Source organism: Sminthopsis crassicaudata, chromosome 3, assembly GCF_048593235.1.
Source record: "Sminthopsis crassicaudata isolate SCR6 chromosome 3, ASM4859323v1, whole genome shotgun sequence".
Taxonomy (NCBI): Eukaryota; Metazoa; Chordata; class Mammalia; order Dasyuromorphia; family Dasyuridae; genus Sminthopsis; species Sminthopsis crassicaudata.
Genome location: NC_133619.1, coordinates 337129650 through 337154392, shown reverse-complemented (window position 1 = coordinate 337154392; position 24743 = coordinate 337129650). Strand labels below are relative to the sequence as shown.

Below are 24743 nucleotides of genomic sequence, written 5' to 3'. Positions count from 1 at the left end.
CAATCCAGCGCTTTGTTTTACTAATAAAAAACCATGAGCAGATAGGAGGAAGCATCAGAGGTGAGATTTGATCAGAGGAGAACATTTGACTCTACTGATTTCTCTTTCCATTGGACTGCTAACCTGGGCAAGAAATGACAGAGTCCCCCACATCTGCAAGATTGAGGTAAAAACTGGCTTCCTGATATAACCTAGTAAATAAACACAAAAAGTTTACCAATTCCCCAGAATTCCCATTCTTCCCTCTATCAGGAACCAAAATAGCCAATCAATTAACAAATATTTATTAAACACCCACCATGTGGCAGTCACTGTTAGGTGTTGGGAATACAATATTATAAGTGAATTAAATCCTTGCCCTCAAGCTGCTTACATTCTATTGCACTAAACTTGCTATTATAAAGTTGGCAATCATGCAACAATTTTACATGTATCATCAAAATCCACGTATGACTTAAAACCAAAATTCTACCAATATTATTTACACCATTTTACAGATATGGAAATTGAAGCTATGATACATATTTTTCTGATTCCCATATTGTTTCCCCTACCCTCACACTAAAAAAAACGAAAAACCAAAACAAAGCAAAACAACTCTTATAACACAATTCTTGTAAAGTCAGAGATAGGATTCAAAGCCAGGTTTCCAGTCTCCTATCCAAAGACAATTCTCAGCTCATCATGTCGCCTCCTTTTCTTCAAGGATTTATTCTTTTCACTCACCTAGAAGCTGGAAGAAGAAAAAAAGAGACAAACAGATTGAGAGATTGAGGGGAAAGAGAAAGGGGGATGGGTGCAGAAAGAGAAAGAGCTTTATAGTTTGAGTGAAGATGGCACAGATGTGCATGATTTTTCATTGTCTCCTGTTGTTTGACAGGGTTTTGTTTTGACAAAATCTTCTAGAAAAACAATCATTTGCTGAAAACAGTTTAAGGGAAAACTAGAGCTAGGTCAAGGGCTGACCCTCTTAAAAAAAAAAAAAAATAGATGAACTAATTGGAAGGGCCTGGAAGTGGAGGATTAGAAAGAAAGGACCTGGAAGAGGAGGGGCCTCTCTGAACCAATATTTGTTGCCAAATATTGCTCAATTTATAAGTGACATAATGACAAAGAACCTCTGTCTGCCTAAATCAGCTCCCTCCTGCTGTTCTTATTCTCTGCCCCATGGTGGGGGCTTCCTGTCTTCTGGTCTGAAATGAATTAGCTGGGCAGATTTCCAGAGTGGCTATAATTCTAGGGCACCCACCACTAGCCACATGAAGAGTGTTGAGGAAAAAGGCAGTGTGCTTGTTAGTTAAACTCTCCTACCTTCCTATATCTGATGAGGGGGAAGAAGGATGAGGGAGAACGTATCAATCCTTCAGCATTCCTTAAACACTTGCTCTATGTTCTAGCCATTGTGTTAGATACTAAAGATACAAAAAAATACAAAGAATAAAAACAAAAAATTATCCTTGACCTCAATGAGTAATAATACCTGGCAAGCATATAGCAGTATATCATACTACGGTCATTCTTGTATAAATAATTAGGGAAATGGAAAATATCTACAGTGTTCAGTCATGTCTGATTCTTCAGGACCTCATTTGGGGTTTTCTTAGCAAAGGTACTAGAGCGATTTGCCTTTTCCTTTTTTAGATCATTTTACAGATGAGGAAATTGAGGCAAACAGGGTTAAGTGACCAGCCCAGGATCATCTAGCTAAGAAGTATCTGAGGCCAGATTTCAACTCAGGAAGATGAGACTTCCTGGATCCAGGCCCAGTGCTCCATCCAATGTACTCCTTAGCTGCCCATATATATAGTAGATGGAAGGCAGTCTCAGAAGGAGAGGCAGAGGCCATTGGCAGCTGAGGGAACCAGGAAAGACCTCCTAAAAAATGGGATTCAAGCTGTCTTGAATGAAACCAGTGAAATAAAGAATTGGAGATGGGGTCAGAATATCCCATTTATGGGGGAAGCCAGTACATAGGCCAAGGTGGAGTATCATGTAGGAAAAGCAGCAAGTATGCCAATATAACAGAATTGTAGAGTCCATGGAAGGAAGTAAAATAACATTCCTGGAAGGACAGGAAGGGGCCAGACAGGGAAATGCTTTCCATGCCAAACAGAACTTTATATTGGAGATATATATAGGAGATAATAGATATAGGAGATAATAGACTTTTTTGAATGTGAACAGGGAACAGGAGATAATCAGATCTATACTTTTAGAGGGGGAAAAATCACCTTGGTCACTGAATTGATTTGGGGAGAGAGATGAGTCAGGTTATCAACTAGAAGTTGAATGGCTCAGTCATTCTGACTACTATAAATACCCAATTAACTACAAAGGACATATGAAGATACTATCTGCATCCAGGGAAAGAACTGATAAATAGAAGTTTACCTTCACATATATATATATATATATATTTCATGTGCCTATGTATATATGTGTCCAATGGTAGCCAAATGAGAGGGAAGAAAAAGAGGAGGAAAAGAAAAATTATATGATAGCTTTATTATATATTTAAAGTGAATAGCAAGATGTATATAATAGATTTGCAATGTCATGTACAACCAACTTTTTTTTTTCCCCATTCTGTTGACTGGGAGCACTCATAATCCACACAGTTTAATCCCACAGAGATTAAGAATATAGCCTATCTGTGTAGCAGTGAGGACATACTGCCCTAACTAAATGAGGAAAATATATGAGGAAGTAATAGGAAATAAAACTGGCTGGTGTTTCTGTTTTAGGGGGAGTGGGGGGATTGGAGAGGTCATTAATGAATACAAGGTTTTCTTCAGGTTCTTTCCCATCTGTTATGAAAAAAATGAATATCCTTTCTCAGTTATTTCCTACTGAGAGCAGATAGGTACTCCTACTGAGAGCAAACAGATAGGTACTCCTACTGAGAGCAAACAGGTACTAAGCAAAAAGGTAGCTACTTAAACCATAAAGGAACACATTTGTCATTCTCTTTCCAAGGCTGTTGGGGACAAACTTTGGATTAGGAGACAACAGTTAAATACAGAAGAAGATTCCAAAGGTTAACATTTGTTCCAGAAGTTAATGATCAGCCCAATATTTTCCATACCCAAAGCCAACAGGAAACAGGGGGAGAGGTTTGTGAGCCCAGTAATGGAGTTGGCCCTGGAAGGCTTTCCAAGTGAATGAAGAGAGGTTGCTTTTCATAGTAAGCCCTCCTAAAGAATGCTAATACTCTGTCATGGCTTCTATGCAAGATGCCTACTAGAGTATAAGAAGGGTTGCTGGGTTCTAGGATAGACAGCAGCATTAAGGGTGAAAGACAAGACCAGATCATAGTTCAGGGACTTCTTAGTAGGGAGAACTTTAAGCAAAATCGTGAAATAGACTCCTAGTGTCAGAGTTGGAAAGGACTTTAGATCATTTCCTTTTTTTACACATTTAGTTTTACTTAATATTTAATTCAATAAATATTTCATCTTTTTGTGCTTCTTTATTTAACTTTTTTCAACTAACAAAAACCTATTTTTCATTCCTTTCTATCTCTCCACTGGGGAAGAAATCCCAAAATACTTGTAAAAATATGCATAATCAAACGCTATAAATTCTCATATTGGTCATAAAACTAAAGTCCATCATCTCTGTGAGGAGATGGACAATATGTTTCTTTATTAGTTATTTGGAATCCTATCTGATCATGATCTAAGTTCTCAAATCTTCCAAATGTATTTGTCTTTATAATGTTGTTAATTGTATAAATTATTTTCCTGATTCTTATTACTTCACTTTTTATCACTATATATAAGTTTTCCCAGGTTACTCTGAAACTATCCTTTTTTATCATTTCTTACAGCATGATTGTATTCTATTGCATACCAATATCCTTGTTTGTTCAGCCATTTCCTAATCATTGGTTACTCTCTTAGTTTCCTGAGTTGTTTTTTTTTTTAACCACATAAAAGAGGGGATACATATGTTACATAAGCAAGCTTTCCTCCTTTCCTTGATCTCCTTAGGGGACATTCCTCTTATAGAGGAAAAGGCCTATGGAGGTGAAGTGATTTGTCTGACATAATGCAACCAGGTAGACCCAAGACCCCAAAGTCTTTTGAATCCTAGCCTAGGTCTAAAATACAGCAGCCCTTCTTCCCCTATTATTTTTAAATATCCTTTCCTTTCTAGCTTCCCACTTCTGCTTAAAACAAGACAAGCTGTCCCCTTCAAAGTCCCCAATTCTTAAGTATCCTATAATCTGGATCTTTCCTAAAATCCTGGTCCTATCAAACTATTCTCCCAGTGCCTTATAAGGTAGCTGTCAGACTAAGGATGAATGGACTTTAAGAGTTAATACTGTATTTTCCAGACCAACAGAATGGCAAATGTAGAAATTTGACATCTCAGAGATGGGCCCTTGGTAAAAATATTTTTGTACCTCTCAAAAAAATACCACAAAATCAATCTTACAAGCAGGATGTGAAAATCTCACCATGTATTAGACATTATACAACTGAGAGTATAAAGACTTTGGTTTCCTCATGTATAAAACAAAGAAAGTTGGCTTGGTAATCCAAGGTGACTTCTATAATTCCTGATGAAATTTTCCTGCTCTGGAGATCAATAGATAGAAACTAACCCTTCTCTCCTTTAACATAGGTACTGTGATGGAGTACCTCATCACATCACACCTGGACTATTGCAGTGGCTTGCCTGTCTCAAGGCAGCCTAATCAGCATCCTCCAATTCATCAAAATAAAGCACAAGTCTATGTCACCACCAACCCCATTTAATAAATTCTGGTGGCTCCCAATTACCTCTAGGGTACAATTTAAAATTCTCTGTTTGATATTTAAAGCACTTCACTACCTAATTTCTCCCGACTTTTATAGTTTTCTTACATTTTACTCTCCTCTTCACACCATACATTCACCCTTTTACCCTGACCACTAATGATCACAAGAACAAACCCCAAATTCTCAAATAGTTTTAGAAAGAAATTTATTAGGTTATTTGGTAGAAGAGAGACAGAAAGGAGTTGTGGCTCTTCCTCCCCAGGTTCTGGAGAGTTGATATTACATAGGATCTTAACAAAGTTATTTACAAAAGGCTCATACTAATTATATGTACTTTGGTTAAGCAAATTCACCCTGAGGACAATTTGAAAGCAAAGTAAGTTAAGGTGAACATGAGTAGATATTTAAAAAATAAAATTTATGTGAAGCCTAAATACAAGCTTTGATGGCCAAAGAACCAGTCCTGGATGTGGTAGTTCAAAACAAGACTGTCGGGGTTACATCATTTGGAGAATGGCTGAATGAGCTGTGGTATATGATTATGATGAAATATTATTGTATTATAAAAAAAAAAGAAAAGCAGGATGATTTCAGACAAATCTGGAAGAACTTACATGAACTGATGCAAAATGAAGTGAGCAGAACCAAGAGATCACTGTATAAAGTAACAGCAATATTACAATGAACTGTGATTGACAACCATTATCAGAAATACAATGATCCAAGACATTCCCAAAGGACTAATGGTGAAGCATATTATCTGCCCCAAGAACTGATATTATTTCCCTTCCTTCTTTTCATTGTTTTTTATTTATTTATTTTTGTCTGAGTCTTCTGGGAAAAATAACTAACATGGAAATGTTTTACATGATTGTGCTTGTATAACCTATATCTAATTGCTTACTATCTCAGGGAGGGGAGAGGAGAGGGAGGGAGGAAGGGAGAAAATTTGGAAGTCAAAACTTAAAAACCAAATGTTTAAAAATATACTTTATCATGTAATTAGAGAAAAATAAAATATGTATGTATTTTTACTTTCTTTTTTGGCAAGATAATTGAGGTTAAGTGGTTTTCCCAGGGTCACACAGCTAGCAAATGTTAAATGTCCCAGGCCAGATTTGAACTCTGGCCCTCTTTACTCCAGGGCCAGTGCTCTATTCACTGTCCCATCTAGCTGGCCACATAATACACACACACACACACACACACACACACACACACACACACACACACACACACATTTATTTAAATGTTTGGGTTGGATTCAGAACCTAAGAGAACCCAAACTATCTTGTAGCCATCTATAGCATTTCTAGAGGTGATATTATAGGTATGAATAACTCCTAATAACATATTGTTGTGGTTTTTATTGTTGGTACTTCATTCAGAGAACAATGTAATGAATGATATCTTGATTTGCACATGAAGAGAAGCAAAGACTCTGGAATCACATAAAATTGGATTTAAACAGTATAGTAAAATAAACATAATGTAATATAATATGATACAAATAAAATACAAATAAATAAAATAAAAAAGTATAATAATGAAGATGTTTTACAAACACTATAATAAGACATTTTTCCACACTGTCCTCCTGCCTGGAATACTTGCCCTTCTGACTTCTATTTGGTACCTTTCTTAAGAGTCATCTCAAATACTATGGTTTCCTGAAGTTTTTCTTTGTCTCCCCAGATACTAGTGCCTTCTTTTAGGGTTACCATTCTTCCACTCAGGATTTAAACTACATTGAAACTATGAGGGGTTGAGGCCAGGAGATTCCTTAAATCTTTTCAGCTCTAATACAAATATTTTTCAATTGATTGATTAAGACAGGCTTTGGTCAGGAAATACTTAAGCATGTATGTAGAGTTATTTACATGTGATCTCCCCCATTAGAACTTGAGCTTTGCTTTTCTTTGTTGTCTCTAGTGCTTAGGACAGGGCTTGAGGCCTACCTATTTAGAGCATAATAAATGCTTATTGATTGTTGGCTGAATTCAACCAGAATCTAGGAATTTGGACTTGGGATATAAATAGAGGGAGTAGAAAACACACAGCTTCCCAGCTAGGCAAAAAGAAAACCTGGATTGCTAAAGGGTTGTTCTCTAAACATACCATGTACATGCAACTTACCTTCCTGGGAAATTTGGAAAAACAATTTTTTTTTTTTTTTAAAAGAATCCTTACAATAATTATGTCTTGCCTTCTTCATAGCTGTATATTTGTGGTGTTACAGGGGACTTAATAAATGAGGGGGAAAGCAGCAAAAACTAATGGCTGAGCAGCCACTGGTCATAGAAGAAGGAGGAGATTGTATATTCCAACACCCTCACTACCCCCAACATCTCCATCCCAAATTCCAGCTCCCTCTTTAAAGTTTTCTATGGCAGCAGCAATAGTGACTCTCCAGCCACTTATCACAAGGCCAAAAGCTGGGAATGAAAACAGGCTTTCTCTGTTGTTATTTCTACCTACTCACATAGACAGACCTCAAGAGACTTCCAAAGCCTGAATAGGAGGCTAGATTGCAACAGAATGAGAACTCAGGAATTTGGTCCTACATCTAACTTTGGCTGATAACTAACTATGTGAAGCATAAGACCCTTCCCCTCCTCTGTCCTGGGAGGGGGTGAGACCAGGTGATCCTAAAGTCCCCTCTGCTCTAATGCAAATATTTGTTGATTGATTGAGATAGGCTTTGGATCACTAAATGCTTGACATACTTGGACATGCAGCATCAGCTTAATGTATTCTGCTTCCCCATCTCAATTAAAATGGAAAATAAATCCATTCCTGTGGCTTTTTTCTGCTAGGGCTATACCCTATCTGCAGACTTATTAGGACATTTTGTTTCAACTTCTCACCTTTCAAAGGGAGGAGTTTACCTATATCTCCCCTCCAGGGTTTCCAGGGAGTCCATGATTCCAAAAGCAAGGATGAATTAAGTTGCCTCAGCTCTGGTAGTCAGAGTTAGAGCAAAGTGATCAGGGTCGAGTATTCTTTGTGGACTACCTAGTAGTCTCCCTGCTTTCTTGAAGAGTAGAGAGAGGGTCGTTCAGTGGTTTGCCATTTCTTTTCTCCAGCTCATTTTACAGATGGGGAAACTGAGGCAAAGAGGGTTAAGCGACTAAGTGTCTAGGCCTAGCATTTTATCCATTGCACGACCCACATGCTCCTGTCAACAGAATGAACTCTTCTGTTTCTCCCACCTGTTTGAGGGAAATGAAGAGGCTGGGGCATGAAGAAGAGATCCCTCTTTAATTTGGAAAAATGGAAGCTCTTGGAAGGCAAGAATGACCTGTGAGTTTTGTTTTCATCTTTCACAGAATATGACCATGTTTAATAAATGTTTACTGAAAGTTCTTAAAAAACAAACAAAACAAGCAAACAACGAAGAAAAAAAAAAAGTAAGAACATACCTGCCTTCACTCCTTTGTAGAGGGGGAGATGTTCACAAGTATAAACTAAATAACATCAGATTCAGGGGATAGATGGATTCATTTGGCTGAGTTTTTTTTCCTTTTTTAAAAAAATTTCTTTATTATAAATGATGGCTCTCTTAGAGGTAGAAGGAGTGATACAAGGGAAAATCTAAGTGACATGAAAAAAGGCATCAATAAAAATCCATTTTAAAATAGATCAATAAATATTTTCTGAAAAGAACTGGATTTGGAAAGGTCAAGGGAAAGTTCTTCCTGGTAGAATAGAGGAGGTCCTGGACTGGGATTCAGACAGGACAGGGCTCCAGCTGTGGCTCTGCCACTCACCAGCTGAATGGCTTTAGGCATTCGGGCCACTTCAGCTCTCTGAGGCTTCACTTCCTCCTGTGGTCAGAGAAAAGTTTAGATTCAATGATGGCTAGGCTTTATTCCATGTGTGATGTTAGAGTGGTCTCTGATCCAAAGGAGCCTAGATCTAGAACCGGAAGGAACCTCATACACCCTTACAATTTACAGATGAGAAAACTGAGGTCCAACAACATTAAGTAACTCGCCTATGCTCATACAAGCCAAAGTGGCAGAGCCAGATTGGAACCCTGAGTCTATCCACTATACTACTCTGCCTTTGGTCAGCTTGCTCAAGAAGGGTAACCTCAGGCAGCCTATTTCTAAATTCAACGGAAATTGCTTTGGCATCCTGCTTCCTGCTCCCTTCCTGCTGTTTCCAAAGAGCTGTTTCATTTCCCAACTCCTCCAAGCATCCTTGTTCCTCATTCTGCTCTTCCTGAATTGCTTTGTCCCACTCTGCCTGCCCTATAGTAGTTTTTAAATATATTTTAAAATCAAATTCATGGACCATTACATCCTTTTCCTCCTTGGCATCCAAGTGAGGACTTCCTTCTGAATCATCATTGCCATTGGCCATGTGATATTGTTTAAATTTATTCATCTGGGCAGAGCCAAGATGGTAAAGTAAAGACAGCAACCATACTGAACTCTCCCAACAACCCTTTCAAAGAATTTTAAAATAATGATTCAAATCAAATTTTGTAGTAGCTGCATCACCAAAGGGTTAAAGTGACACAATTTCCCTAGCAAAGACAACTTAGGAGATACAAAAGAGAGTTCTGTAACACCGAGGCTGGGTGCAGAGTCCAGAGAGTGGCAGAAGCACCAGTGGTGGGCCTTGAAGGTTGCTGGGTCAGCACTGGTAGCAGCAGCAGCAGCTTTGGGAGCTCTCAGACCAGATAAAGGAAAGGGGTCAGACAACTCTTCAGAAAGAGATTACCTTTGTAGGCAATCAGCTGGTGCTGATTGGCAAGTCTATTGCCATTAGCAGTTCTAGATTACAGCTCCAGGTCAGAGGGAAGCACTTGTGATCAGTCCCAAGAGAGCAGGGTCCCTGGTCACAGTTCCAAGGCAAAGAGAAGTGCTAATGCTCATAAATGTAAGGGAATAAGGAAGCTGGTCACAGTAACAGCTTGTGGCTTCAGGAGGCCAGGGACCCTCCTGAATAAAGAACAGAACACAGACCAGGAGAGCAATGACCACGCTTCTTCCTAAATCACATCACCTTGGAAGGACTGAAAACTTGCAACCCTCCAGAACGAACTCCAAAAACAGCAGCATGAAAAAAATCTGAAAATCGGGATAGTGTCTCCCTACTGACAGATCCAAACTTTAACATTAAGTTCAAAGTCAAAAAAATAGGTTGGGAAAATAAGTGAACAAAGAACTGAATCATAAAAAGCTACAACAGTAGCGGGGAACACCAAGACAAAAACTCAGAAGACAACTATGTGAAAACAGTTATAATCAAAATCTCAACCAAAAAAATGCTAATTGGATCCAAGTCCAACAAAAATTCCTGAAAGAATTTAAAAAGAGAGACAAAAGTGGAAGAGGGAAAATTGGGAAAAGAAATGAGGGTGGTGCAAGAAAATTATGAAAAGAGAATTAACAACTTGATAAAACAAACAAAAAAGTTACTGAATAAGGGAAAATGTAAAAGAGACCAAAAGTTCCACTGAGGAAAAAAAAAATCCTAAAAAAGTAAGAAAAACCACATCGAGGAAAAGATACAAAAACTCACTGAAGAAAATAATTCCTTAAAAAATTAGAATTGGGCAAAAGGAAGTTAATGACTTTATGAGACATCATGAAACAATGAAACAAAGTCTAAAAAATGAAAAAAATAGAAGACAATATGAATTATCTCATTGAAAAAACAGCTGACCTTTAAAAGAGATTGAGGAGAGAGAATTTAAAAATTGTATAATTCTATAATAATAATAATACTAAATATATAATACTTATATATTTAATATATAATAATAATATTAAACATATAGACATCATATTTCTTTTTATATTATTGTAATATTATTTCAATAGTATGTCATTTTCCAAATACAGGTAATGATAGTTTTAACATTCATAAGATTTTGTGTTCCAGATTTTTCTCCTTCCAGATTGTGATGGAGTACTATTATGTAATAAGAAATAAATAAGAAATATGGCAAGAATAATATGAACTGACACAAAGTGAAGTGAGAACCAAGAGATCACTGTGCACAGTAGTAGCAATGTTGTAGTGATAATCAACTGTGAAAGACTTAGGTACTCTTATCTATTCAATCCAAGACAATTTCAAAGGACTCATGGTGGGAAAAAAAATGCTATCCACCTCCAAAGAACTGATGAACTCTGAGTGTTTGAAGTATAACTTTCTTGATTTACTGTTTTGTTGTTGTTGCTTTGTGTATAGCTAATATGGAAATATGTTTTGCATGATTTCATATTTGTAATTGATTTCATTTTGCTTACTTTCTCTTTAGCTCAAGGAGGGGTAAGAAGGAAGGAGAGGGTTTGGAGCTCCAAATGTTAAAAAGAATGTCAAAAATAAAAAATAAATTTGGGTTGGGGGAGGTTGTTGTTGTTTTAAAGCTCCTTTACCTCTGTTTCTGGACTGGACTATGCAAGTCCAAAATGAAATTTTGAACCTGGCACTTATTCATTACCATTGAGCACCATCCTTCCCATCCTTCCTCCTAGAAGTTAATGCCTTATCCTCAAAAGTTCCCTTTTATCTTCCCTGCATTTCTTTTCTATGTACTGACTTCTGTATTGTCTTCCTCATTAGAAGTAAGCTCCTTGAGGGTAGAAATTATTTTTGCTTTTGCCTCTTGAGGATAGGGATTAATTTTTTTTTAATTTCCCTAAAGCTTAATTAGCACAGTTCCTGGCACACAGTTAATGATTAATAAATGATAGATGACTATTTTCAGATTATTCTCTGCCAGTTATACAATAAAGTCAGAACTATTCTTTCATCTCTGCCTTCTGAGAAAAACTCTAGACTTCTCTTTATAACTATAATATAATAAACTCCTTGAAGATTAAGGTTATGCCATAATCATTTTATTAGCTACCCCAATACAAAGTATAACACTTTGCACTTAATAGATGCCAGATAGAAGGATAAACGCAGTTATATCCTAAAACTGAGGAGGGATCCTAGAAGACCCTGGGGTTCAGATAGAAGATTTGACTTCTTGGGGATTGGACCTGCTGGTTTCTAAGGCTCTCTTCCAGATCTAACAGTCTATATATCTGTCTCTGTCTCTCTCTGTCTCTCTGTCTCTCTGTGTGTGTCTCTTTCTTCACATCTCTCCTCTGTCTCTCCGTCTCTCTGTCTCTGTGTGTGTGTCTCTGTCTCTCTGTCTGTCTCTGTCTCTGTGTGTGTATGTCTCTCTGCATGTCTCTCCTCTGTCTCTCCATCTCTCTGTGTCTCTGTGCCTCTGTCTTCCTCCTTTTCTTCTTCCTCTTCTTCCTCTTCCTTCTTCCCCCACTTCTTTCTCCCCTCTCCTTTTTACTCTCTCATTCCCCCCACATCCTTCTCTCCCTCCACCTCTGTAACAAAGATTGCTTCAAAATAAACAAACAAACAACTTGGCCTAGAATTTCTGCAAAAATTTGAACTAGGAAGTATAATTGTAAATGACCAATAAGAAGTAGATCAAATTAAGCAGTGTCCAGATTCCTACTTAAAGTGTGCCGTTTAGGAGAGACAACACTGCTTGGGAGGCGGAGAACTAGCCTTGCCTGAGTTTAAGTGCCCTACCTCTGATGTAGTCTGGCCATGTGACACTGGGCTGGACAACTCATCTACAGTTCAGTGCCCAAGGTCCCTCTCTATGAGTTGTACAGAAGGTACTGATCAGCATTAGTAGAGGGAGTTTTCTATACCAAAGAAATCACAGGCTCACTGACTGTCCTTACAGAGTTTATAGGCAGGATTTCCCAAAGGAAAAGAATTTTTAATTCTGGTTGACTGAGAGTGGGCGCTGTAGAGGAGGTACAAGAAGATAAAAGGTTAACGAAGAAGGGGGGAAAAGACATACTTTTGCAAGAAAAATCCCCTTTTCCTCTTAGGGTGGTAGCAGGTGAAAATCGGCCAAATTTAGAATACCAGGAACTTATCTGTTTGGGAGTTTCCCTGGAGTAATCTTATCAGGACTTCTGAGAACTGGTCACTAGATTTGCATAATGCTTTGTTTAGTCTTACTATTCTCTTCCAGGTTGTCCAAGATAAGCAGAGACTTTTCTAGTTGTGATAGAGGATAATTGTACTTTTGTATCATGTTTTCACATTTCTTAACCCATTTGATCATTATTTAAGTCTCTGGACATATTTCCTGCCTCAGAATCCTCATCATAATAAATAACTTTAATTAAAGGCTCATACTCTGGTTGCAAGATAACAAATGTCAGGTTTTAATGTTCTCAAATTACCACTGGTTTGAAACTAACCCATAAGCTGTTGAAAGAAAAGCAAATTCCTTCTGGAACATTCATGAAACACCAGGTACTCAAACCTGACTGGCAGGTAGCCCCCTTTTTGATAGCAATAATAATAATATTTGCATGATTAGAGAGACAGAATGAAATAGCGAATTAATCAGTCAACAAGCATTTATCAAGTGCTTACTATAGGCCAGGCTCAGTGCTGGAGATAGAAATATGATGAAAAAGAAACGCTATCTTTTTTCTCAGAGAGCTTATGGGGAAAGGCTACTTATAAAAGTGAAGCTGGAAGGGGAAGAGAAAAGAGATTCCAAAGGGAGGAAGGTATGGTGGCAAACTCTGGAACGAGGGATCATTGATGCCTTCTCCAAAATGGAGGTTCTCAAAGAATTCACCAATGGGAGAAAGGACTCAAGTGGACAGAGAGGAGTGGCTAAGATGTGGTGGTAAAATCTAGAGAATGAGGAATGGATAGAGAGCCAGCCTCAGGCCCTGAGTTCATTGCCTACCTTTGACAAATATTGAGTATCTGAATCTGGGAAAACCACAATTTCTCAGAGTGGCCTGCATTAGTGCATGGAATTTCCTCAATGGGAGTTCTTTATACCAACGAAATCAATAAACTTTCCTCTAATGATATTGTAGGAGACAGGTGGGGTGCAAGATCCCCTTCCCAATCCAATCAGACACATCATCAGGTACAAAGAGAAAGCATTTATTTAATCCCTGCAGGAAGAGGCCCAGACTCACACCTGGGAGCCATGCCAACTCCCACCCTGTGGGCCTGGAACCTGACCAGCTGTCCAGGGTTTAAAAGGCAAAGGATTAGAGCCTTCTCATTGGATACACTAAAAGGACATAACCATCTTTGACCCATAGTCACCAATGCTGGCTGCCTCCCACAGGTCACGGTCACTTCTTGCAACTTCCTATATCTCAGGTTCAAAGTTCATCCTTCCAGAGATCAAATGACCTCCCAAGGTCCCATTCTGGGAACATGTGACAATACTGATAAATACTTCATCCAATCAGTCCCAATCAATATTAATAACTAATAATATTTAGGTTATTAAACAATTATTTATAAGCTATCATATGAAAATAAATGTTATAATTTAATGAAACAAATATTAATTATTATTCTGGGCAGTGGGGAAGTGGATAGAGTCATAGAGTCAGGAAATGTCCATTTTCCTCAATTCAAATCTAGCCTCAGACACTTACTAGCTATGTGAATTTGGGCAAGTTGCTTAACCCTGCTTGCCTCAGTTTCCTCATATGTGAAATGAGCTGCAGGAGAAAAATGGCAAACCCCTCCAATATCTTTGCCAAAAAAACCCCAAATAGGGTCAAAAAGAGGCAGACACAACTTTAAAAATAACTACAATAACCATTCACAAATACTGCGTATTTTATAAGCATTGGAAGAGAAATAAAAGTTAGTCTCTAGGCACTGACACTTGATTCTTGCATTGAACATCAGAGAATCACAGGATCTCAGAGATGAAAAGGACTTCAGAAGCCATGTAGTTCAACCTATACATAATCACAACATACCAAACATCTGGCTGTCCAGTCTTACTTCACTGGTCTCTAACTCAGAGGAATCCAGCAGGCAAACCAGGCCACCTTTGGATTGCTCCAATTATTTGAAGTTTCCCTTTCCTCAAGCATAAATTTGTTTCTTTGTGATTTCTGTCTATTATTCCTATTTCTGCCCCCTGAAATCAAATAGGATATGCCCTTTCTCTTCTACATGGTAGTTTATCTAATACTTGAAGACAACCACTATTTAATACAAACTCCCAAATTCCTTTGCCAGGCTAAATATCTTCAGTTCTTTTTATTAGTTTCTAAAAGAGCTAACTTGAGATGTTTCCTCATTTTAGTTGTCTCTCTCTGGATGTTCATCAGTTAATCAATCTTATCTGACACATAGCATCCCAGAACTAAACAGTATTTGAGACATAGTCCCCCAAAAGGCAGAATATAAAAGAACTACTACTTCCTTGATCCAGGATCCAATATTTCTTTTAATAGATGGATGAAAACAATTAGTTCCAGCACATATGAACTTAGTTGAAGCAGGCTCTGTGGAGTTCTTAGAGCTTGTTTAGACATCAAAGATACCGAGGTTACCCACTGTGTTCTGGGCCATCCCCAATCATCTTACTACTGGACTTTAGTGATTCTGGAAGAGAGAATGACTCTGTGCAACTCTATCTCACTTAAATTAAATTCATGCGTGAATCAAGACATCATTAAATTCATGCATGAATCAAGATATCATGGTTTTCGTTGTTGTTGTTGTTGTTTTTGGTGGTGTTAAGTGTCTGAGACAGGATTTGAGCTCAGGTCCTCCTGACTTCAGGGCTGGTGCTCTATCCACTATGCCACTTAGCTGCCCCTCATGGTTCTTTTCAAAAATGAAGGATGAACAACAAACAACAGTAACACAACCCAAGGTAGCATTCGTCTTTTCAACTACTTCAGCATACTATTGACTCATATTGAGCTTCTACTTCACTAAGAAACAGTTGTAGTCCTCAGATATTTTTCAGATGAACTGCTATCTTTGCATGCTATACTTGTGATTTTGAAATTTTTTTGGACCCAAATGGACTGCTTTACATTCATCCCTTTGCATTTTCACCTTATTGAATTTGTCTCAGAATTCAAACTGTTTCCAGAGAGAACTAATTGATAAATTGACAGTCTTAAGAGAACTGGGATTAATTTATCATTTTTTAGTTGTTAGACTTAATATATATTAATAATGCAGATTAAATTTATATGTGTATTCTTTCTGCCTCTTTTTTGAGAGATAAACTGTTATTATATATTGATGAGTACACTCCTGACTATATCTCTTAGCTAATTTGATAAGCGTAACATCTATGCCTTTATCCAGATTATTGACCAAAAAATATTTCAATAGCAGAAGTTCAAACTCTGGTCTCTGCAGCACTCCAGTGGAGCCTACCTTCTAAGATGGCAATAAGCCAGTAATGACCATTCACTGGATTCAGCCATGCAACCAATTTTTAATCAACCTAATGATACCTGTCTATTCTATCATCTTACTCATATCTCTCTTCATATTTCCCATAAAAATAGCTTGAGAAACTGTCTAAGGTATGCTGAGATCTAGATAAACTGCTTCTACACCACATCATTGCACTCGAATAATATCAAGCCAGATAATCTTTTTGCTGCCATTGCTAATTTTTGGACGGATCACTAACCTTTTCCTTCAGTCAAGTTTTCCATAATGACAGGAATCAAAGTCAAATTCCCCAGTCTATAGTTTGCAGACTATATATTCTCTTCCCTCTTATGAAAACTGGAACACTTGCCTTTCTCTAATTCTTAAGAGTTTTTCCTATAGACCATGATATTACAAAGTTACCAATGGTAGCTCAGTTCTCTTCATAGCTTAAGATTGTTCCTCTGGGCTTGGTGACTTGAAACCAAGGTACTCTATACCTTTCTCTTTACTTTTCTTGATTCTTAACATTTTAGCAGTCCTGAATAATACAGAATAATGCTTATGATGCCAGGCATTTATATTCATCCTATGTTTCCCTGTTTTTCTTTCTTCCTCTTTTTTATGTTTCTTTTTTCCCCCTTTTTTTATTATAGCTTTTTATTTACAAGATATATGCATGGAAAGTGCATTGACAATTGCAAAACCTTTTGTTCCAACTTTTCTTTTTAATGTGTTTTTAAAAAAATCTAAGTTTGTTGATGAATTCCCTATGTATCCTCCTTGGTCTTATCATATAAGTAACCTTTCACTTGCTCTTCAGAATTATTTCTTTTTTTATATCTTTGGAATATCATTTTCAAGACCTCCAGGCTTGGCACCTTGGGCCACTGGATCCTACTTGTCATTTTTTTTTAATCCTTTGAAATCTATTTTCCTAAAATCTAAGATGCCTGTTAAACTTTCCTCTCCTTCAGTATCACTGGTTCTAAAATATCACTAAGATTCCCATTGTTTTTTCCCAAACAATCAATTTTCAATTTTTCTTTCTTGGTCTAAGTATCATACTCCTATGTTACAGTAACAATATTGTTTCTATTTCTGCCTCTGTTGATCTTCACCCAAGTGTGTGTCCTGGATTTCCTCATGGGAATGTATCTTCTTTATATATGGTGGCACACTTTCCTCCCTACCCCAATTTAGGTCTCCTGTTCTCTTTAAGTTAAATGTTCCTTTGTGGAGCCACTAGCCAGTCTAATCCCACCAATTCTCAGTGATACCTACAAAGTCCAATTTGCCCTTTTGTATGGGATCTCTAGTTTACTAGAGTTGTTATTCTTGTAGACCTAGAAAATCATGGGCTTCTCTGAATTTCTGGATATTTCTCCTGCTAGTCTTCTTCCTATATTATAGCTCTTCTTTCTGACATAGAATTTGGTAGATACATTTAAACAATTTTCTCCAACTTTTTATTTTCAGTTTAGGTTAGCCACTTAGACTAGATTTGGAAGACTTCAAATACAAGTACATTCTTACCAGCCTTTGTTAGGTACACCACATCCCTGGCCAGGACTGTTTTCATTCCTATAATTTTCAGCTATGGTCTAGAAATTCAAATCCTATTCTCAGACATTCTCTATTAAGCCAGCAGCTTACTTCCTATTTCTGCCACCATGTGACCTATTTCATGGGGGCTTTGGATTTGTTCCTCCAGTCAAGGAGATAGATGTGCGAGACAGCTGGGGCACTTTGAGTAAAAGAAATCATTTAATTGTAGAAGCCAGTGGACAAGAATAGAAGCTATTCTTTACACTAGAATAGAGGAATAGCTTTGTTCCAGAATGAATTCAAAATCCAGATTTCTGAGATTCACCGAATTTAAAAGTGACTGAATGGATGGATTGATGGAAAAATATTTATTAAGCAATTGCTGTGTTCAATGCTAAGCATTAGAGATAAAAAGTAAATCATTTCCATCTCTCAAGAAGTTCATATTCTAATGGAAAGTTTTAACTCCAAGTTAAATGATAGGTCCCATAATCTGTAGAGGCACTAGCAAAGTAGAGGGTAATGCCTCTTAAAGGTCATTTCCATATCTGTTTCTGATGCTAAATCATTTAAAAGTGTCAAAGACTTTGGGGACTATAATTTTCTTTCCTAAATCTATGGGCATTAGCATCTGAAGGAGCTATTGCCAGGCTACATCTTCCCAGGGGTGTTTTCTCAGGATGGTGGCTGATGACACTGGTCTGCAACCAGGACCAGTTGAATGGGGGGAATGGTGCCTTATTGTCCATCTGTGGCAGTTGGGAATCAAAATCATTGAATCACCTTGCTTACCTTGCAGATAGAGTCTTGGAGGCCCAGAAGTCAAATACAATATTTGTCCAACAACACTTAGACCTTATGTATGAAAGCCAGGTTTCAAATCCAGGTTCCCTTTACTCTAGAGTCAATCTTCTCTCCACTATACCATTTTGCCTTATGTTCCCAGAGTTTTATTTTTCTTTTGTTCCCCATGAAGAACCTGAAAATATAGAAAAATAGTATATCACTATGCGCTCTCTTTGGGATTAACTTATTTATGCAAATTATTGTCAGGTAATTGTACTGTGTCTTACTGTACTGTGCCTATCGCATCAGCCATCAACTTCCTATTGGTTCATACAACTATATATTTTCTGAGTCCCTTCAGTCAATCAAGTCAATAAGCAGTTATTAAGCACCTACTATACTTAATAAACCTAATTTCCCTCAGTTTCTTCATCTGAACAATAAAGTGGAGAAGGAAAGGCAAACCATCCAGTATCTCTGCCAAAAAAACCTCAAATGGAGGGTGTCATACTTAGTTGGACATAACTGAAAAACAACTGAACAATAAGAAAATATACTTACAGATCAATGGATTGAGATAACAAAACGAAATGCACTTCATATACATACAGTTGGAGAGAATCACTATGTTCTTCCCTATTAATGCAGAATATCTATTTGCAGATCACAGATCTATAAAATAATCATAGAATGTCAGAACTGGAAGGAACATTACTCTTCATTTTACAAATGAGGAAATTGAGATCCAGACACACGGAATGCCCAAGGTCATAAAGGTGGTGAGAAAATACAGTAGAAGGCTGCTTGGCAGCTATCCTAACCTCGGCTATCAAGATGATATAAAAAATTGATCAAGCACAAACAAGGGATATTTTTAAAATATAAGATGCACTTGGGCAAGGACACATGATGTGAAATCAGATTCAAGAAGATTTGCAATCAGTAGACAGCCAGACGCCTCTCTCTGTCCCTCACAGTAAGACTTATCCTAGATCCTACATCAATGTGAAGGAAAGGTCTCCTAGGTCAGAGAAGCAGAGACTCAGCTCCCTGTAATTGCTTTTCTCCCCAAATACCAGATATATTTTGGCAAATGGCAAGGAAAAAAGGGGGGACTGTTTCTGTGATGTATGTCTATTTCACATTTCACTATTTTGTGGGGGGGTTTTAAACTTTTTCCCTTCCTCTATTTTACAACCTTATTTTTCCACTCACGTAGTTAAATTCTTACTATACACATCATATTTTAACAACCAGACCCAGTAGGGATTGCAGAAGGACTTGGCCCACTGTAGCAGCAAAGGGGGAATTCAAAGTCAGTTCTCCTGACTCCAGATCCAGAGTCCTTCACAAGATTCAGCTGGGAGTTTATGTAGTGAAAGCCTGAATTAGATCTTTGGTTCCCAACAAGAGACCTGAGAGGCTACTTGGTACTTTGGAGCACTCATTATTATTGTGGTTGTTGTTGCTATTTCAGTCATGTCCAACTCTTCATGACTGCATGGGTATAAAGGGGATGGGTTTGCTTTGCAAGGATATTAGAATTGTTTGCCATTTCCTTCTCCAACCCATTTTACAATGAGGAAACTGAGACAAAAAGGTTAAGTGTTTTTTATCTTTATTCCCAATTATCATTTCAGATTCCAATTTTGTCTCAATTACCAATTACTAATACTTAGCAAAATGCTTGGCGTATAACAAATGTTTAATGACCATTCATTGAATAAATGAATGACTCTCTTCCATAAAATATTATAAAACAGCTAGGTAGTGCAGTAGATAAGACTACCAATTAATCTTAAATCCATCTATACATATGTGTATATGAATATATATAGCATTTGTATATGCATATACATATATATGGATAGATTTCTAATTTTTTACTTGTTCCTCCTATGTAAATCACCATAAGGACCATTGTTTGGGATGTTTTAAGTAACAAGAATTAAACTATTTACAATGTCAGAGAAAACAGTCAGCACTGAAAATTGGAATGGGGGAAAAAAAGGCAATTCATTGCTTAAATATTGATACTAGCTATAGTTATAAATTTTAATAAATTCATTTCAATCCATGCCTGTTTTTCATGTTTGAAGATAGCTATTATTTCTATTATTGAATATGTTAATAATAGAAATATGTTACAAGGTTTTTGTGGGGGGTTTTTTAATACTACGCTAACCTAGATGCTCTCAGCCCTCACGATTTGTTATTCATATCGTATGGTCATCAGCTCAAAATTTTAAAAGTTAGTGGGAATGTTGACTCAAGGTCCTACTTCCCAGGTCCTTACTGCCCATCATTAACATACTTTCTTTGGCTTAGAGTATATTTCTATAAGACCTTTGGTAAAACTTTATAATTATTAACACGTCAGTTTTGATTAGCTTATCAGAATTTCTAGCTATAATCTCTTTGTTTTTTCTTAAAGATTTTATTTACAAAACATATGGATGGGTAATTTTTCAACATTGACAATTGCAAAAATTTTTGTTACAAATTTTCCCCTCCTTCCCTCCATCCCCTCTCCTAGCTGGCAGGTAATCCAATACATGTTAAATATGTTAAAATATATGTTAAACCCAATATAAGTATACATATTTATACAGTTATCTGGCTGCACAGGAAATATCAGATCAAGAAAGAAGAAAAAAATGAGAAAGAAAACAAAATGCAAGCAAACAACACAGAGAGAGTGAGAATGCTATGTTGTGTTCCATACTCAGTTCCCACAGTCCTCTCTCTGGGTGTAGATGGCTCTCTTCATCACTAAACAAGTAGAACTGATTTGAATCATCTCATTGTTGAAGAGAGCCATGTCCATCAGAATTAATCATCATATAATCTTGTTGTTGCCATGTATAATTGACAGGGGTGAACCCTGAAAAATGATGGGGTGAACTCGGAAACTCTTCTCTGACAGAAACCCATCCTTCAGGGCAGTTAAGTGGTTTCATTCTGTTGGAAATCTTGGTGGGGAGAAGTTGCACCTTCTATTGAGTTGAAGATTAGCCCAGGACCACTCCCAGTAGCTATAACACTCCCTTAAGTGGTCTCATTCAGTTGGAGATCTGGGCCTGATATTTCTATTTGAGTGGCTTGAAACTCCAAGTACTCTCTTTTCAACTGAAAATCTAAGTGTGGAGGGGGGGAGGTTAACAACACTGAGAGATTCTCATTTGCTGGAGCCCCTGCCCCACACCCCAAATACCAAGAACTGATAAGCAATACAGTGAAGCATGAGAACATCCTGCCTTGAAGGTCATAAAGGCCAGGTGTGAGCAATAAAGCATTCTTTCTTAGCCTGAGAGCATCCTGCCATAAAATATCACAAGGTCACACATATCTAACACCAGATGTTCCTTAATCATCAAACGTTCCCCTAGTCACATAGTCACAGAACTGTTTTTTCAAACCTATACTCTGGAAACATATATAAGCCTTGTACTTTCCTTCAATAAATGAACTATTCTGCTTTGCACAGAGTTGTCTCCGCCTCTTGCTTTCTTCACCCATTCCCAGGTTGTTGCCTTACTAGCTTTGCTTACAGGTTGCACGTGGCTTCAGACCCCCTTAGTTCGAGACCCGCAGGTAGAGTCACTCATTCAATTTTGAATGGAAGCTCTAGCCTCAGACTGCTATAAAAAATAATTCTGAACTCCAAATCTCTGCAGAAGTCTGAAGTAGGATTATGCTTTGCCAATTAAGCTCTCTTGGCAAAGCTGCCTACCAGGCCTCTTGCCCATTGTGAAGACATTCTGTTTGGGACAAGAAGACCACCCAAATTGACTACTCAGAGATCACTCATAGAAAGCAGAATTATTTATTAAGATCTCAAGAAGCAGACCCCATCCTGGTCTGTGAGCCAAATTCACAGCAGGATAGGGCCAGAGCCTTGAAAATGCTTATAGCTTTTATACATTTCCAACAAAGAACCTCCGAAATCCTGCCCTCTATATGTTGTGACTAGTCACATAACTCTACTGTACCCTTAGTTGGTAGTAGACAAGGTGATATACAGCTACTTAGGCCATGTTGGAAAAAGGAATGTGGTTTAGGCCTTATCTAAAATCACGTGATTCTGGAGAAGTCAAAACTGAGGACTCATAGGCTTGGTCTACTTTAATAGACAGTCTCTGATCAATATGTGCTGTAAGTTCTTCACCCTTTTCCCACACAGTCCCCCCTGTTATTCATAAATATATTTGTATATATATTTCTTCATGAAGAACTTACATAATGGTCAAATTCAATTAACCTCTCTACACATAGCTTGTTAATCTCCTCATCTGGATCATCACCAGTTTGTTCCCATTATCCCCTAATGAATGCTGGTAGACACAATTAATCACTGACCCATCATTATAAACAATATTTAACTTGCTCCATCTGTTTCTACACTCACCACCATCTATGATATCTATCTACCCTCTCTGGTCAATGAGTAAAAGTCCATTCACACTTACTCTCTCCCATCCATATCTCTTCACCTGTTTGATTTAGGCAATGCCCCAATGAAGTACCCCAGATCAATACCGCTATCAAGATTTTACATGCACAGTTCATCAGTTCCTTTTTAGTGTTTGTCTCAGCTCGTTCTCTGCATTCAGTTGGGAAGTCCATACCCTCGGAGTGTCCACCGGTCCTTTAATTCTGGTATTCTGAGTCCACCCTCTTTCCTGTGTAGTGTTGTTGTATTTTATGTCAAGAGGATCTGTAACGGTTCTTTCCAGTTCAGGATCAGCTTGTCCTCCTTCCACATCCGAACCAGGACCCAGTCTCCAAGCTAGAACTCATGCACTGTTGAAATCCTAAGGGAGAAGTCTGATCAATAAGCCCTTTTAGGTGTAAAGTTTTCAGATGTTACAGTAAAGACATAACATATTTCCTTAAAAACAAATCCTTGGTTTGAAATATTGGATCCAAGGAAGAATTTTGAATCCCTTTTGGATAAAGGTGACCATACAATAATTCATAAAGTGACAATCCCACATCTCTTCAGGGTTTTGGGCTAATTCTTAATAAGGCAAGGGGAAGGCACTTGGTCCAGGACAATTGTGTTTCAGCCAATTTAGTCAGTTGCTGTTTAATTTCCTTATCCATCCTTTCCACTTTACTTGATGAGGGCAGATGCTATGAGGTATGTAAGTCCCATGATATTTCTAGAGCTTGGGCCACAGATTGGAGGATCTTAGCTGTGAAACAAGTTCCTTGGTCCGAATCTACCTGCTCCATCAACCCATACCCTGGAATGATATGCTCAAGGAGTACTTTTACAACTGCTGAGGCAGTTGCCCAGGCAAGGGGAAAGGCCTCCACCCATAAGGTCAGATGGTCCACTATGACCAATAGGTATTTGAGATGCCCCACCAATGGCAGCTCGGTAAAGTCTACCTGTATGTTTTGGAAAGGCCTGATACCAGGAGCCTTCCTCCTTTTAGACTTGTCATTAGGCCACTTTATTCATCCTCTGACAAACAGGACACCCGCTGACCAGTTGCCTGCTATTGTGTATAAGCCAGTACCACAAACCTAGTCAGCACCAGGTCACACAGGCCTTGGACACCCCAATGACTGCCCTGATGTAAATGTTGGAGTACATATCTCATACCTGCTGTGACCAGTACATTTCTGCCATTAGGGAGGAGCCAGTGCCCTCTTTATCCTCCTGAGCACCAAGGCTTTGGATTTCCTGCTTATCTTCTGGGGTATGGGAAGGTGGAGGCATTGGAGGCAGAAATGCCAGAATTAGCACCATCATCTCCTCCATACTTACAGATTCCTCTTCTCAGGCTGTTTCACCTCCTTATCTCAAATGAATCTCCTCTTTTATGCCCCTGCACATGAATCACTGCAAAGTTCTTAGGTAACATAAGATTAGTCAAAATTTCAGTGACCAATGCCCTGTGTGCCAATCCCTTCTCTTTACTGTTTCCATTCTTTCCCTCAAGTAATTTACAGGAGCTAATTACTTTTTCCCTTCACTTATACAATGAGTTATGCCTAGTTTTCCCACAGCTCCAACAGGTCAGAGAGCCCCCATGTTCAGCCATTTACTTCTCTTACTCTATTTTTATTTCTCCCTTCCAATATCTGCAAACCTAAACCTCACATTTCACAAATTGCAATTTGTCTTGAGAAATTCTCAAACCCTGTGCTCTTAAATAATTTAACAAATTGATAGTGACTTGGACAAGGTCACTCTTTTTTTTTTCTATCACAAGAAGATCATCTAGATTTTGTAAGACTTTCAACAATAAGAAATTTATCCCAGAATGTTCACAGAATTCTTAAATACCCAAATAGATCTTCCATAAATTGAATATTATACCAATCATTTTGCTTTTTTTTTTTTTCAAATAACCAATACACAGAAATATCCCAAACTATGCATTGCCCATAACA

General features: G+C 37.8%; 1 long non-coding RNA gene across 1 annotated transcript; it reads right to left on the bottom strand.

Moving 5' to 3' along the window:
• Positions 1–207: 207 nt before the first annotated feature.
• Positions 208–24743, bottom strand: LOC141561651 (uncharacterized). Its single transcript, XR_012488103.1, has 3 exons — positions 22964–24743; positions 18342–18528; positions 208–733 (listed from the first exon to the last, which is right to left on the bottom strand). It is a non-coding gene; the product is annotated as an uncharacterized LOC141561651 (long non-coding RNA).